At 36.2% G+C, this 13221-nt stretch overlaps 1 protein-coding gene across 1 annotated transcript in view; it reads right to left on the reverse strand.

Annotated features, from left to right (window-relative positions):
• The window catches only part of TBC1D5 (TBC1 domain family member 5), a 1986766-nt gene that overhangs the window by 870845 nt on the left and 1102700 nt on the right, over positions 1–13221 (reverse strand). The window lies entirely within an intron of this gene.

The following is a 13221-nucleotide window of genomic DNA, read 5'->3' on the forward strand; positions in this document are numbered from 1 at the left end:
AAACAAGTGAAATTCTAGACAGAGCTAATTAAAGGTAAGTATTGTGTATGCATACATGTGCATATTTACTTATGTATTTTTACTTTTTATTAATTAGGGAAGCCTACACCAAACAACATTCATGCTAAACAACCTAAATCAGATTCTGAAGGATGGGAAGCCTGGGACAAAACTGGCTTCTGCAGAAAGAGTGGGTACTGCGGATCTTGGCGACAACTCAATATGGAAAGTCATCTCGCCTTGCCCTGGGTGAAAAGAATAGGAGCTTGGGCCCTGGCCTCCAAATTTCAGAGCTGCTGGCACTGAAGACTCCTTAGGTACAGGAGCCTGCCTTTGTAAGCCCACCTTAAGTCATATGACAGTCAGCCTTGGGGATTTAGCATCTTAGACAACTCACCAAAATTAGGCATCTGCCTACTGAAAATCTGTTACATCACAGAACCCCTTAAATTGTTTTTTCTTCCCCATAGTACAGCATGTGATTAAATTGTGAGCAAATAAAACAACAGTGTTGTGCTTCTCTCCTGGGAACACAGCTAATGCACCCATCTCTGAGAGCAATGGCCCTGAAGCAGGCAAACAATCATTGCTGTAAAGGGAAAACAGGCCTCCTACTGGCATGGTGAGAGGAAGAAGTGTTTGGAATAAGAACTAGATAAACACTAATAAAACGGAGAAATAAGAAAAAAGTAAGGTATTACCTTCTGATTTCTTGAGTTGACTGACATTGCTGAATAATAAAAAAAACTCTAACATAATAAACTTGCCAAGAAAATATAAAGACACACATCTGACATGCTGACACAGCAATGAAAACCTAGAGCTCTGCAAAAAGAGAAGCATGACAGTTCACCTCCCTGTGGCAGCCAACAGTCCTTGGCCTTGAGATACCAGGGAGAAAAACAAGGCAGCCTGAAGGGTCTAAATGAATACCAAGCAGTCCTGATGACTATGAAATACAATCCTACATACTGCCAAAAATGGGAAACTTCTTAGATCATTTCCTGGCTGGATTTGACACCAAACATATCATCTTATCACTTTCTCAATCAACAGCTTCATCTGTATGTGCATTTTCTGAGGGAACATAGTTTACTGGCAGCTACAATAGCTTTCAGCTAAACGTATTGTTCAACAAGTTATTGATTATCTATTTTGTCAATGAGGATAACAAGGGAGGTGTGTGTGTGTGTTGGGGGGTTAAATTTTTGGATGGATTTGCTGTAGCAGATACCACTCCAACACACACTTTTTTCTGCCTTTCCTTCCCTTAAAAGACACAATGCGACCTTGAAGATTATATTAAGCTGTGAGGCATGTACTCTTTCCACACCAAGGGGAAGTGGGGTCAAAAGCCCAACTATAAACAATTCTTTGTTTTTCCCAGTTCCAGAACTATATATAAACAATGATATTTAATAATATATAAAACTTTTAACAATTGATTAGAATAAGAAAAAAGAAGCCCAGGGCTCATTAACGGGTCCAATTTTGAGGTATTTTTAAGCTTTTATCACTCTTACTAGAAATGAAAAGTCAATAAATATACTCTAGCACTCCCCTCCAAAATAAGGGAGACATGACTTGACCCGTCATCTCTGACTACCAATAGCTTTCTCCTTTCACCATAAAAGGGGCTCAGGCCTCTTCATCCTGGGTATGTGAAGTTGAAAGAGAAATGATAATCTATACGATCTCCCACCACCAAGACAAAGGCCTGCACTGGGCAAATGCTGCAAAGTAGAGAGTCTACAACCTACTCCTACTTGTGTCCAAGACAATGCAGTAAAATAAGGAACAGAAATGGTAAAGCCATGGTATTATACATAAACATGCCAGCTTATGAAGCCCTGTGGTAAATACAAGTAGAGGACAAAAACATAAAATTGTAGCTAAAGATAGCCAAGAGAAATCCCACAACAGATATATAAAGGACTCTAGACAACCTGGTAAAACAAAGAAACATCTGTATAACCCTTCCCCCTTATTAAGAGAGATGAGAATTTCACTAAAAAAGTGCATCAGCCATTAGTTCTAGAGGCACAGTAAGTAGTAGTCTTCAGTAATGTACTCAGGCTAACAAACCATACTTCACTAGCTATAAACATTATTCACCACTGTTTGGGCTCATCAATGCAGAGTGAGTGCTCATCAGTGCAGAGTGAGTGAAAAAGGAAATATTTCATAGTATAGGTACAGTTATTAAAAATCCTAATACAAGTCTACCTCAGAAGTAGGTAACAATGTGAAGCAGGCATAAAGGTTAACATGTCAGTTTAAGGGACATCAGTTCTAATTACGATGTACAAAGATGCTAAACTAGATCAGATAAACAAATGCAAGGCAGAGTAACCTCACATCAATAACTGTTGTTGTTGTTTGTCTTTCGGCTTTTCCCAGTTAGGGGTCGCCACAGCGGAACTCCGGTCCGCTAATGATTGGCGGTAGATTTTTACGGTGCTGAGTTGCCAGCTCGACGCCCAGCCTTCAATAAAGGCATGCCCATTCACGCATGTAAGTCACTCGACCGCGGGGAGGGCATGCAGACTCCACACAGAAGGCACTCCCCGCACTCCAACTGATAATCGAACGGGAGAACCTCTTAATTGATTTTCAGAGTAATACAGGCAATTACCAGAGCACTTTGAAGAATCCCTGACACACAGTTCTGCTGAAATGCTGCCTCTTAATAGTACTACACCCAGTTAAGGTATTACTTCAGAATAGATGTGAATAATAATGGATGGAGATCCACCAGTACACCTTCATGAAGTAAAAAGACATTAGTATGTTAAGTTAATTCAATGCTGGCAAACAAGCGTCAGAAATGTTACTGGCCATCTCAACAGTACAGCACCCATTACTGACATTACTCTATTAGACGTAGGAACAGAAATGGAAAAAGGACTGCAACTACACCTTTAAAGATAAGGCAAAAGAAAACATTACTTTGAACAAATTGTTTACCTGCATCCATCTATTTTTGACTATTAGGCTATGGTTCTTCATCTTATAAAACTGCCACTAAAGCTCCAGGATGGTAAGAGAGAGAGAGTACAGGTGAATGTAGTTACACTTACACAGCTAGACAAGCCCCAGTCTAGTGTATGCATTAAAAAAATTCAACCACTACTAGAATAGAGAAGAAGGTTTACATTAATTATGGATCACCATCCATTGTCACACTAATTACGGATCGTCATCCACTGTCACACTAATTATAGCTCGCCATCCATTGTCACACTGATTATGAATCATCATCCACCGTTGCACTAATTATGGATGGACATCCGTTGTTAGCCACTTTTAGCCCATACAGACACATATTCATGGTGACTACAGACTAGTTACATTGGTGTTCACTCCTTCAGTGAAGATACCAAAACGATGCTGTGTGTAAGGAAATAAAGCAACATAGTAATGTAACACTGAAAAATATTTATGGAAACATGAACTGAGAGAGGCAAAATAGTATGAGAGGAGGATGTAAGAAAGGAGTATGCAGGAAAGTAAAAGTGTCAGTTGAGGAAGGTAACCCTAAGGAACAACCAGGAGCATGGTAAACAAAATCAGGTTTGGTGACAGTGAGGAAAAGGGTACTGACTGAATACAGCAAGAAGGATGGAGTAATAAAGTATATAAAATGTAAGACAGAGAAAGACAGGAGTGGAAAAAGATAACAGAAGGTAAGAAAGAAGTTTTAAATAACAGCGATATATAAACTTGAAAAGAAAAATAAAGCATCTGATTATCTATCCACTTGAAGTAACACTGCAGTTAAAATACCCCTTTTGGCTAGGTGAGAACTAATGGACATTTCAAAACCCTGTTTGGAGTAAAATTTTCAAATGTAAGAGTAAATTTATTCCATCATTTTTGTTATGTAGACAATATAGACTGCGTATCCTTCAGTGCTAGTAGACTGACTTGTACTAAGCAGGTAATACAGTGAAGAGGTATTCACGGGCTGCATAACAAATTTCAAAGAAAAAGATTGACATTTACTAAGTACTGTACAATAGCTCGCAAGTCAGTTTTGGTTGGGGAATCATCAAACAGCTAGGAAATTTTAGACAAGTAGGCTTAAATAAAGCTTTGGAATGTTAGAAATAAGACGGTAACCACAGCACAGCATATGGCCCTGTTATAGGCTAACTCAGCTTTTAGTGCACTGGTTGTGAGAAAGTCAGAGAAGGAAATAGAAACATAAAAGAGACTGGGCAGCATGCACTGATGTACTTAGTCATAAAAACTTTGATTCTGACATAGTATGCCAAGTCTTTGACAGATGTCAAAACCTAAGTTTGCATTCCAAGATGGCCTCAAGAAGCTTAGCAGATTTCAAAGTTTGAATAAATGCAATAAGCAAGAGAGTCATGTACAAAATGAACACACATTTTATTTTCAGGGATGTTTAAATAAAGACTTGAGTTTGATAAGGCCTGAACAGAAAGTCTGTAAATAGAAATACAACAATTTTGCTTCATTATCAATTCATTTTAAAGAGGAGTCTTTAACTGTAATGTGTTGCTTATTAGCCTGACAAGTCTCATCTGCAAAGCCATGCTGCATATGACAATTGACATTATGAATTGCAAAATAAAAAAATGTATTATATTTGACCCTTAGCAGTTTGCCTTTGTCAAGTGAAGATCCTGCCTAATAAGTTTGGTTCACTTCTTCAAGAGTATTGCACAGGATGTCGACAGTAGACATGCTGTTCACAAGGTGCATCTTGACAGGGCTGAGGTGTTTGACATCATATCCCATGTTGGCATTGTAAGTAAGCTTAATGCTTTAAAGTACAGCCATGTATGATAAGATAGATAGCAAACTGGCTAAAGATAGGAGACACATAGTATAAGTTGCTGCACCTCATCAGAGAGTATGAAGGTAACCAGTGGTGCCCTCAGGGCTCAGTACTGGAATTCCTCCTTTTCGACATTTATTTTTCTGATCTACAGACAGGAGAGAGAGACCTCTGGCTAACTATGATTGCAGACAACTGCATACTGGGTGTTATTGTCAGTTGTCAGGTTCCCCTCTGATACTCTAACTATTCAACAAGAACTTAGACAAATGAATAACTAGTGCACTAAATCTGGGCTCAAATTAAATGCAAAAAAGTGCAATGCATTAACATTTAATACACAACTCCACCCCACATCATACAGCACAGACAATACTTCAAAATGGAAATGTTGTTATAGACTTTGGATTATAGGGTGATAACTCTTTTCAGTTTCAATCACAATGTGACAGCAGTAGACAAAAAATCCTTCTATTTAGTGCATGTAATTACCAAAGGAGTATCATACAGATCTAAAGAGCTCATGGTTTCCTGATATTCGGTACTGACTTATCGAAAAAAATGCCCCTTTAGGATTTTACCTCACTAAGCATATATCAAACAACTAGAAATACCCCAGAGGTTCCTAACTAGGAAGATCACAAGTTTATAAACCCTTAACTACACCAAGGAGACTGTAAGCACAGTCCCTTTAGGCTGTATCTTACACACTGCTGAGGAGAGATCTATACCTTGCCTTCCATGCCATTTCAGACACAGTTGTCCTTAATCTTTCTTTGTATCTCCTCAAATCTAACAGTTCCACAAATACTAGAACTAGGAACCTAAATATTCACCAGCAGATAAATAAACCATGATGGAGAGAGATTCATTATGCAGGAATGCTTCCACCTCTGCCCCTGCAAATTAAACAGTGTGACAGACAACCACCCTTTAAATGGGAAGCAGGTGACAATATGGACACCTCAGGCTTGACTGCCTTAACCCTCCCAGACAAAAGGGGTTTGGTGTAAGTGTGGGTACTGACAAGGTGTAAATGTCCACAAGATGCGATTGCCTTGAAATTCCTAGAAATTCTATGAGTGTGTAGCAATGTTAGTTCTAACTCTGTTACTTCAACATCAGGTAAGATATCTATCTAAAAAAGACTGTGGTTTCATTCTAAAAGGAAGAGAGTTTATGCCTCCAGATATTGTTTTTCTACTTATTTAATTACAAAAATAGAAATGAAGTGCAATTTAACAAATATTCTTAAAATAAAATTAATTACTCAATGACAGTTTCTGTTACCAAATAAACCAGAAAATCTCATTGCCTGAAATACTGTTCCCAAAAACCTGTCAACTCAGAATTACATTTTTGACAAGAAACAGAAAGGAAAGCACCACTGAACTCCCAACACTTCAGTTCCCTCTACATCCCAGCTACTCTATACAGGCTAACACTGAGAGTTCAGCTTTGGAGTATAAACTGAAAAGTTCAAAATTCGATAGTGTCAAATGGGTACAACCACAACGTGCTTCTAAATGAGAGCCCAATAAACAGTTCCAGTGAACTAAGTCTTGTTTTTAGCTGGTTTGATTAAACTCCACGCTCCCAAAACAATGTACATATATGTATGCTGGCTTTATAACTGCCAGTCTTGCTGTAAATAGAATCCAAGAAATTACAACTATTGCACCAGACAGGTATTCATACACAGTCTATACAACCTGCTATACTTCCAAGATTCTGTCACTGTTGTACTACAAATTTATTCTTCGCCATTTATACTGTTCACTGCTTCTGAACATCCATGCTAATCGCCTGAGAAAAATATGTTCTGTATTCTGTATACCAATACTAATATCCATTACTTTAATTTTTTTTTTGTACCGAAACTATCTTGGGAAACTGAACAAAGCAAGTAAGAAAATATGATTTGCTAACAGTTAAAAAGAAAAGGACATAATACCAATGTATATATTTATAAATGACATACCACTTAAACAGAGAATATATACACCATTTCTATAAAAATGAAATGGGACTTTGCATTCTCTTCTGATTTCTGCAATACAGTTAACTCTGTACAACAGACACTAAGCAGCAAGTCCCTCTCTGCCGTGCACACTGTCACTGGTGACAATATTATACACAATGCAAATAAAAGAATTTATAGCTAAAATGTGAGCAAAATATTAGCCATATGCCACTCGGATACATTCAAAATGTGTCAGAATGAAAAGAGAGAGCAGTAAAGTGGGAAAGAGTAAACGGAGGATACTGTCACAGGAAGATAACGAACAAGCAGCATAAAATGAACGTCAGAACAAAGAGAGACACCAGAGAAGCAGATGTTTTAAAGCCAAAAGAAACAAATCCCTTGTATACTGTTCAGGGGAACTGTAGCATCTATAAAGGAACTGTTATTACACACTTAGTGGGGAGTTCAAGCTGCAATCCCAAAGAGAAGGGGAAAAAGTTCTCATTTACATCAGTATAACACTAATTCATTGTAGCAGCTATGATATAAGACGTTCTTTCTGTCTTAGTATTTTTTTTTTCATTTTGTGTATGCAAAATGCAATAAATGTTAAAAACTCTGCAACAGAATCAGACAAAAAACTAATCTGACTGCTAGGAAACCAAGAAAAATTAAAATAATTTCACTTTATTTACAGGTTTAAAGTACTCTTTTGTAATATGTTCTTATATGTGTAGGCATGCATGCATATACATACATTATATACATTTGCTTACACACACACACACACACACACACACACACACACACACACACACACACACACACACACACACACACACACATCCATATTACAAACAATGATTAGTGCTAGCCTAACAATCTGCAAGTCTTCAGATCATTACAGTTAAGAATAACATATTCTATACAAGTATATGTTACCTTCAGTCCAAATGCCCTGAAGAAGACAAGATTTTTGAGATAAAATGTTAACCACTTACTGTATTTTTAATAAATGATCTGAGTTTGTTTATACGGAGTTACTGAAGTATATTTTCCCTGAATTAATTTCTAGTGATTCTGCAGTCATTTTTATTTTTAAACAAATATGTAATATATATATATATATATATATATATATATATATATATATATATATACACACACACACACACACACATATATATATATATATATATATATATATATATACATATATACACACACACGCACACACATACCCACACACACACACACACACACACACATATATATATATATATATATATATATTTATATATATATGTATGTGAGTGAAATTATATTTGTTTTTCTCTAGTCTTGCTTCCTTGGGTTGCAACGCAATGAATTTAATTCAACTATGAGAAACTTTCTTTCAAGTACTACCATGGGTGCCAGTGGAAGTGTGTGTGTGTGTGTGTGGGGACTCTAATACCTCTAAACTGTCCAGATTTTCCTACAATGTCCAAGAATTCTGACTAATATTTCTGGTCTGTTCTTCATAAAATTTGTGGTTTTCTGCCAAATTACTGAGGACTGAAGTGACAATGACACATTTGATTTTCAGACTTTACAGCCTTCAGAAAATGTATGCTAACTCAAAAACTGTTGTTCTAACAACTTTCTAAGCTCATAAGAACAATATTTAAAATTTGCTCCTATTTTGGGGCCTTTGTCATCCCCCCCCACACACACACACTGTTTCAGGCTGTATCCAGATTTCTTGTGCTAAGAGGTTGAGAGGCATGGCAACTCCTATTTTTCCAGATATTATCATACAATGAATTAATGAAACAGGTTTGCTGAACTGGGTTTTGATATATCAAGACAGGATGAAAGGCAGCTTGATTAAATGAAAGGAAACTGTGTGTGTGTGTGTGTCTCTCTCTGTATGCATGTATGTATATGTATATGTGTATATATATATATATATATATATATATATATATATATATATATGTATATATATGGGTCTACTTGAAAACACCGACACGCAAAACACTGACGATGAGAACACCAAGACCGGAAGATCGACAACTGAGATGACCGACAGTTTAAAAGCCTGACGCAGAGAACACTGACATGTTAAGGTAAGTGTGCGATAGTGACAGACTTTACGGTTAGGCGAACAGACCAATGTAGACCACCACAATCCTGCGATAAAACACTAATTTAATATGACAAGGCAAAATTCAACAAGCAGTTTTTAACACAGATAAGCGCTTTCGGGCTCTGCCCTTCTTCAGATTAACTAAAAACAATCTTAGTCTCATTTAAATACCTAATTCAAAACAGTTTCCAACCAATCAAAATTTATACTGCACCCTCCTATCTTTGAGGGCGGGTTTCATAGGAACAAATTCATTTAGACCTGGTGTCCTATGGGCTAAAAGCTCAATTATCCACATTGCTTCTCTCTCAGTGGCATCTATTAGGCTACCCTTTCTTATACTAGGAAACACATTTGCAATAGCTCTAAATCTAAACTGATGGTCATTATTTACTTCTATATGTTTATAAAGTGCATTGTGTATATTTCTAGTTCTTATGCATGAAAGATGTTGCAGAATTCTAACTTTAAACATATTATTTGTTTTTCCCACGTAAAATGCTTTGCATTGCTGACACTCAGCTAAATAAATTATATTCTTTGTTCTACAATTGGCTTTTGTTTTAAAATGAAATAATTTCCCTGTTACTGGATGCTTAAAAACAATCTCTTTATTAATACAGTGACATGCTTTGCATAGCCCACATGGTTTTGTACCTACTTGACAAATGAAACTTTTCTTGTGGTTACTCTTTTCTTGTATTAAAATGTCTTTCAGATTTTTGTTTCTTCTAAATCCAAACTTGGGTTCTATCCCTACTATTTCTTTTATTTTATCATCAGATAAAAGTATATGCCAATTTTTCTTAATAATGTCACATACACCATGTATATTACTACTATACATGAATGTCATTCTGTTAAATGCAAATTTATGGCCATGTTGCTCTTCTGATGAAATTGTCTTTAATGAAGATACAGATTTTCTATGTGTATTACCCTGACTTAATTCACTTTCTATCAACCTCTCATTATAACCTCTATTTTTAAAAATGTGTTCCATATTCATCAATTCTTCCTCAAAATCACTATCTTTAGTACAAAGCCTTGAGGCTCTACTTACCTGACCCCTTATTATATTCTTATATGTATGTCTGGGGTGCATACTATCATAAGTAAGTAAATTATTTTTCCAGCATTCTTTTCGAAACAAGGAAGTAACAAAGCCAGATCTTTCTTTTTTAATTCTGACATCTAGAAAATCTATAGCTTCATCTGAGCATGTGAGAGAAAATTTGAAAAAAGTTGTGGTATGTTCCAAATATTCTATGAAAAGTACTAGTTCTCTCTTTTCCCCTTCCCATAAAATAAAAACATCGTCCACAAAACGTCTATAAAGAAATAGATGCTTTTTCCATCTGTTTTGGCCCCCTAGCACAAAACATCTCTCACAAAATGACAAAACCAAATTTGCATATGTATTGGTACAGGGGGTGCCCATGGCTACCCCCTGTGTTTGTCTATATACATTGTCATTGCATATAAATACATTGTTAGATAAAATCAAATTCAAGCATTTTCTTATTGTAAATAATTTCCTATCATCTGATTCACCCATTTCTTTGCATAGTTTACAAACAGCATTCATGCCATATTCATTTTCTATCACTGTAAACAAATTTACAACGTCTAAGGTGACCATTAATACTTCTTTTCCACATATATCAACATTTTTTATGGCTTCCAAAAACTGTTGTGTATCTTTCAAAATTTCTATTATTCTTGTTGTATATGGTTTTAAAGTATATTCTAACCAAATAGATACATTTTCAGTTACCCATTTTCTACCTGAGACTATCGGTCTCAGTGGAGGATCTTTATAATTTTTATGTAACTTGGGTAGTGCTTTGAAAATAGGTGTTACCGGATATTCTATTAATAGAAATTCACTAAGATCTTGGTCTATAGTATTTGTTATCCAACATACATTTAATACTGTTATGAACTCCTATTATGATGTTGTTCAGTTCTAATGGACTAATTTTCAAGTAGGTATTACCTTCTATTAATAAATTATTTAATTTAAAATAACCATCCTTATTTAATATAACAACCGCTCCACCTTTATCTGCCTGTTTTATTATGATATTATCATTATTCTGTAAACTTATTAATGCTTGTTTTTGTGTTTTTGTTAAATTAAAATATTTCTGATTTTTACCTTCTTCCAAATATTTATATAAATCAGCTTCACATACTTTAAGAAACATTTGCATGGTAGAAATGAGTGGTGGCATGAATGTACTAGGTTGTCTCAACATATGCTGTCAATTTTGTTGGTTAAATAAACTTTGCAACATTACTTTTCTACCATAAAACATCATATCCATGACTATTTCATTAGAACAGCTTTCTCTACTTGGTGCGAAGGACATACCTTTGTTTAAAACAAATAATTCATCATCATTAAGAACATAGTTAGATAAATTATAAACAATATTATCACCAGTGAATTTGATGTCCTTCCCTTTTTTTTTTTTTTTTTTTTGCCGGCGGGTTAAGTGAGTTAGGGTTAGGACGCGGGTTAGGCGAGTATGCGATAGTGACGGACCTTAGGGTTAGGGTTAAGGTTAGTGCATAAATAGTTGTGTATGTAAGGTTTTTGTTGTGCTTGTGTTGTGTGTGTGTTTTTCGGAAAAGGTATTTGTTTTGTTTTGTTGATTGTCAGGATTGTGGTTTGTCGAGCATGTGAAGTTTCGTGCTTTTAAACTGTCAGTCATCTCAGTTGTCGATCTTCCGGTCTCTGTGTTCTCATTGTCGGTGTTTTAAAGTAGACCCATATATATATATATATATATATATACATACATATATATATATATATGTGTGTATAGATAGCTGTACCTGATTTTAATGAAAATACCTATAGCTGACCAATGAAACATCAACCACATATGGTCGAAAACACGGAAGCCGACACTGCACTATGCATAAGCTGAGAAACAGCTTCACTGCATTCAATTTCAAATAATAAAAAAAAAAAAGTAAACACACAAATATATCTATATGTAACTATATAGATAGATAGATAGCTAGATACATGCATACACACACACACACACACACACACACACACACACACACACACACACACACACACTTTTAATCAAACAAGCATGGGTTTATGTTTTATTGTACTGCTAGATTAAGAACGAAGAGTAACTAGTCATTTATTCATTTTCCAATACTGGCTTCATTCTCTTCAGAGCTGTAAAGGAGCTGGAACCCATTCCATTAAGCAACAGACAAAGCATGGAACCAAGCTATGACATAGTGCAATTCATCACTAGATGGCCTGGCACATAAACATACCTACAGTAACTTGGAGGATCACTAATTTAACCTACTGTTATGTCTTTAGGATGTGGGAGGAAACTACAATAACAATAAAAAAAGTGAACACAGAGGGAAGAAATAGACTCCCCAATGAAGGCACCCCAGCTGGAAACCAAACCTGATATCCAAGCTATGTGAAACAGCAAGCCTGAATGCTGCATACCACTGTGTTACTCTGACAGGAATGTTGTTGTTTGTCTTTCGGCTTTTTCCCGGTAAGGGGTCGCCACAGCGGAACTCCGGTCCGCTAATGATTGGCAGTAGATTTTTACGAAATGCCGAGGTGCCAGCTCGACACCCAACCTTCAATGAAGGCACGCCCATTTACGCATGAATGTCTTTCGAACGCTACCCAATCGCGGGGAGGGCATGCAGACTCCACAGAGAAGGCACTCCCAAGCCAAACTGAGAATTGAATGGGAGAACCTCTTGCTGTGAGGTAACAACGCTACCGCTGTACCACCGCGGAATACCTTACTCTAACAGGAATACTCTGTTTAAAATTACTTTTGTGAATTCAAAATGTATCAGTTAAGACTACAAAAGATGTCATTGTGAGTTTTAGAATTTTGGAAGATTCAGGAGTTTTAGAAAAATCAGTGGGCTACATGAAATTTAGAATGGACAGCATACTTTTTTTCTTTAAAAGGACCTCTGATGTAATTTCTTCCTTACACAGAAAAGAAGCATTATTTTGCTGTATTTTAGATGCTCACCTGTGTATGCATAAGACCTAAAGGAAGCATTCCTCCAGCAGGATTTTCAAATATACACCTAGTAGCTTGTTAAAGTGAACAGCGACTCTCCCTAATACACCCTCTTAATTTTATCAACATTTAGAGAGTGGAAGTAATGGGGAAACTGCTTAACCAGTAAACATACTATATCAGCACAAGTTTCCAGGTAGAGACAAATGAAAGACAAGGTTATGCAAGCCATAGGTAAAAGCAATAAGTCAGACTTAGCTTTCAGGTAGGG

Source organism: Protopterus annectens, chromosome 3.part1, assembly GCF_019279795.1.
Source record: "Protopterus annectens isolate FY-2018-M chromosome 3.part1, PAN1.0, whole genome shotgun sequence".
NCBI classification, from domain to species: Eukaryota; Metazoa; Chordata; order Ceratodontiformes; family Protopteridae; genus Protopterus; species Protopterus annectens.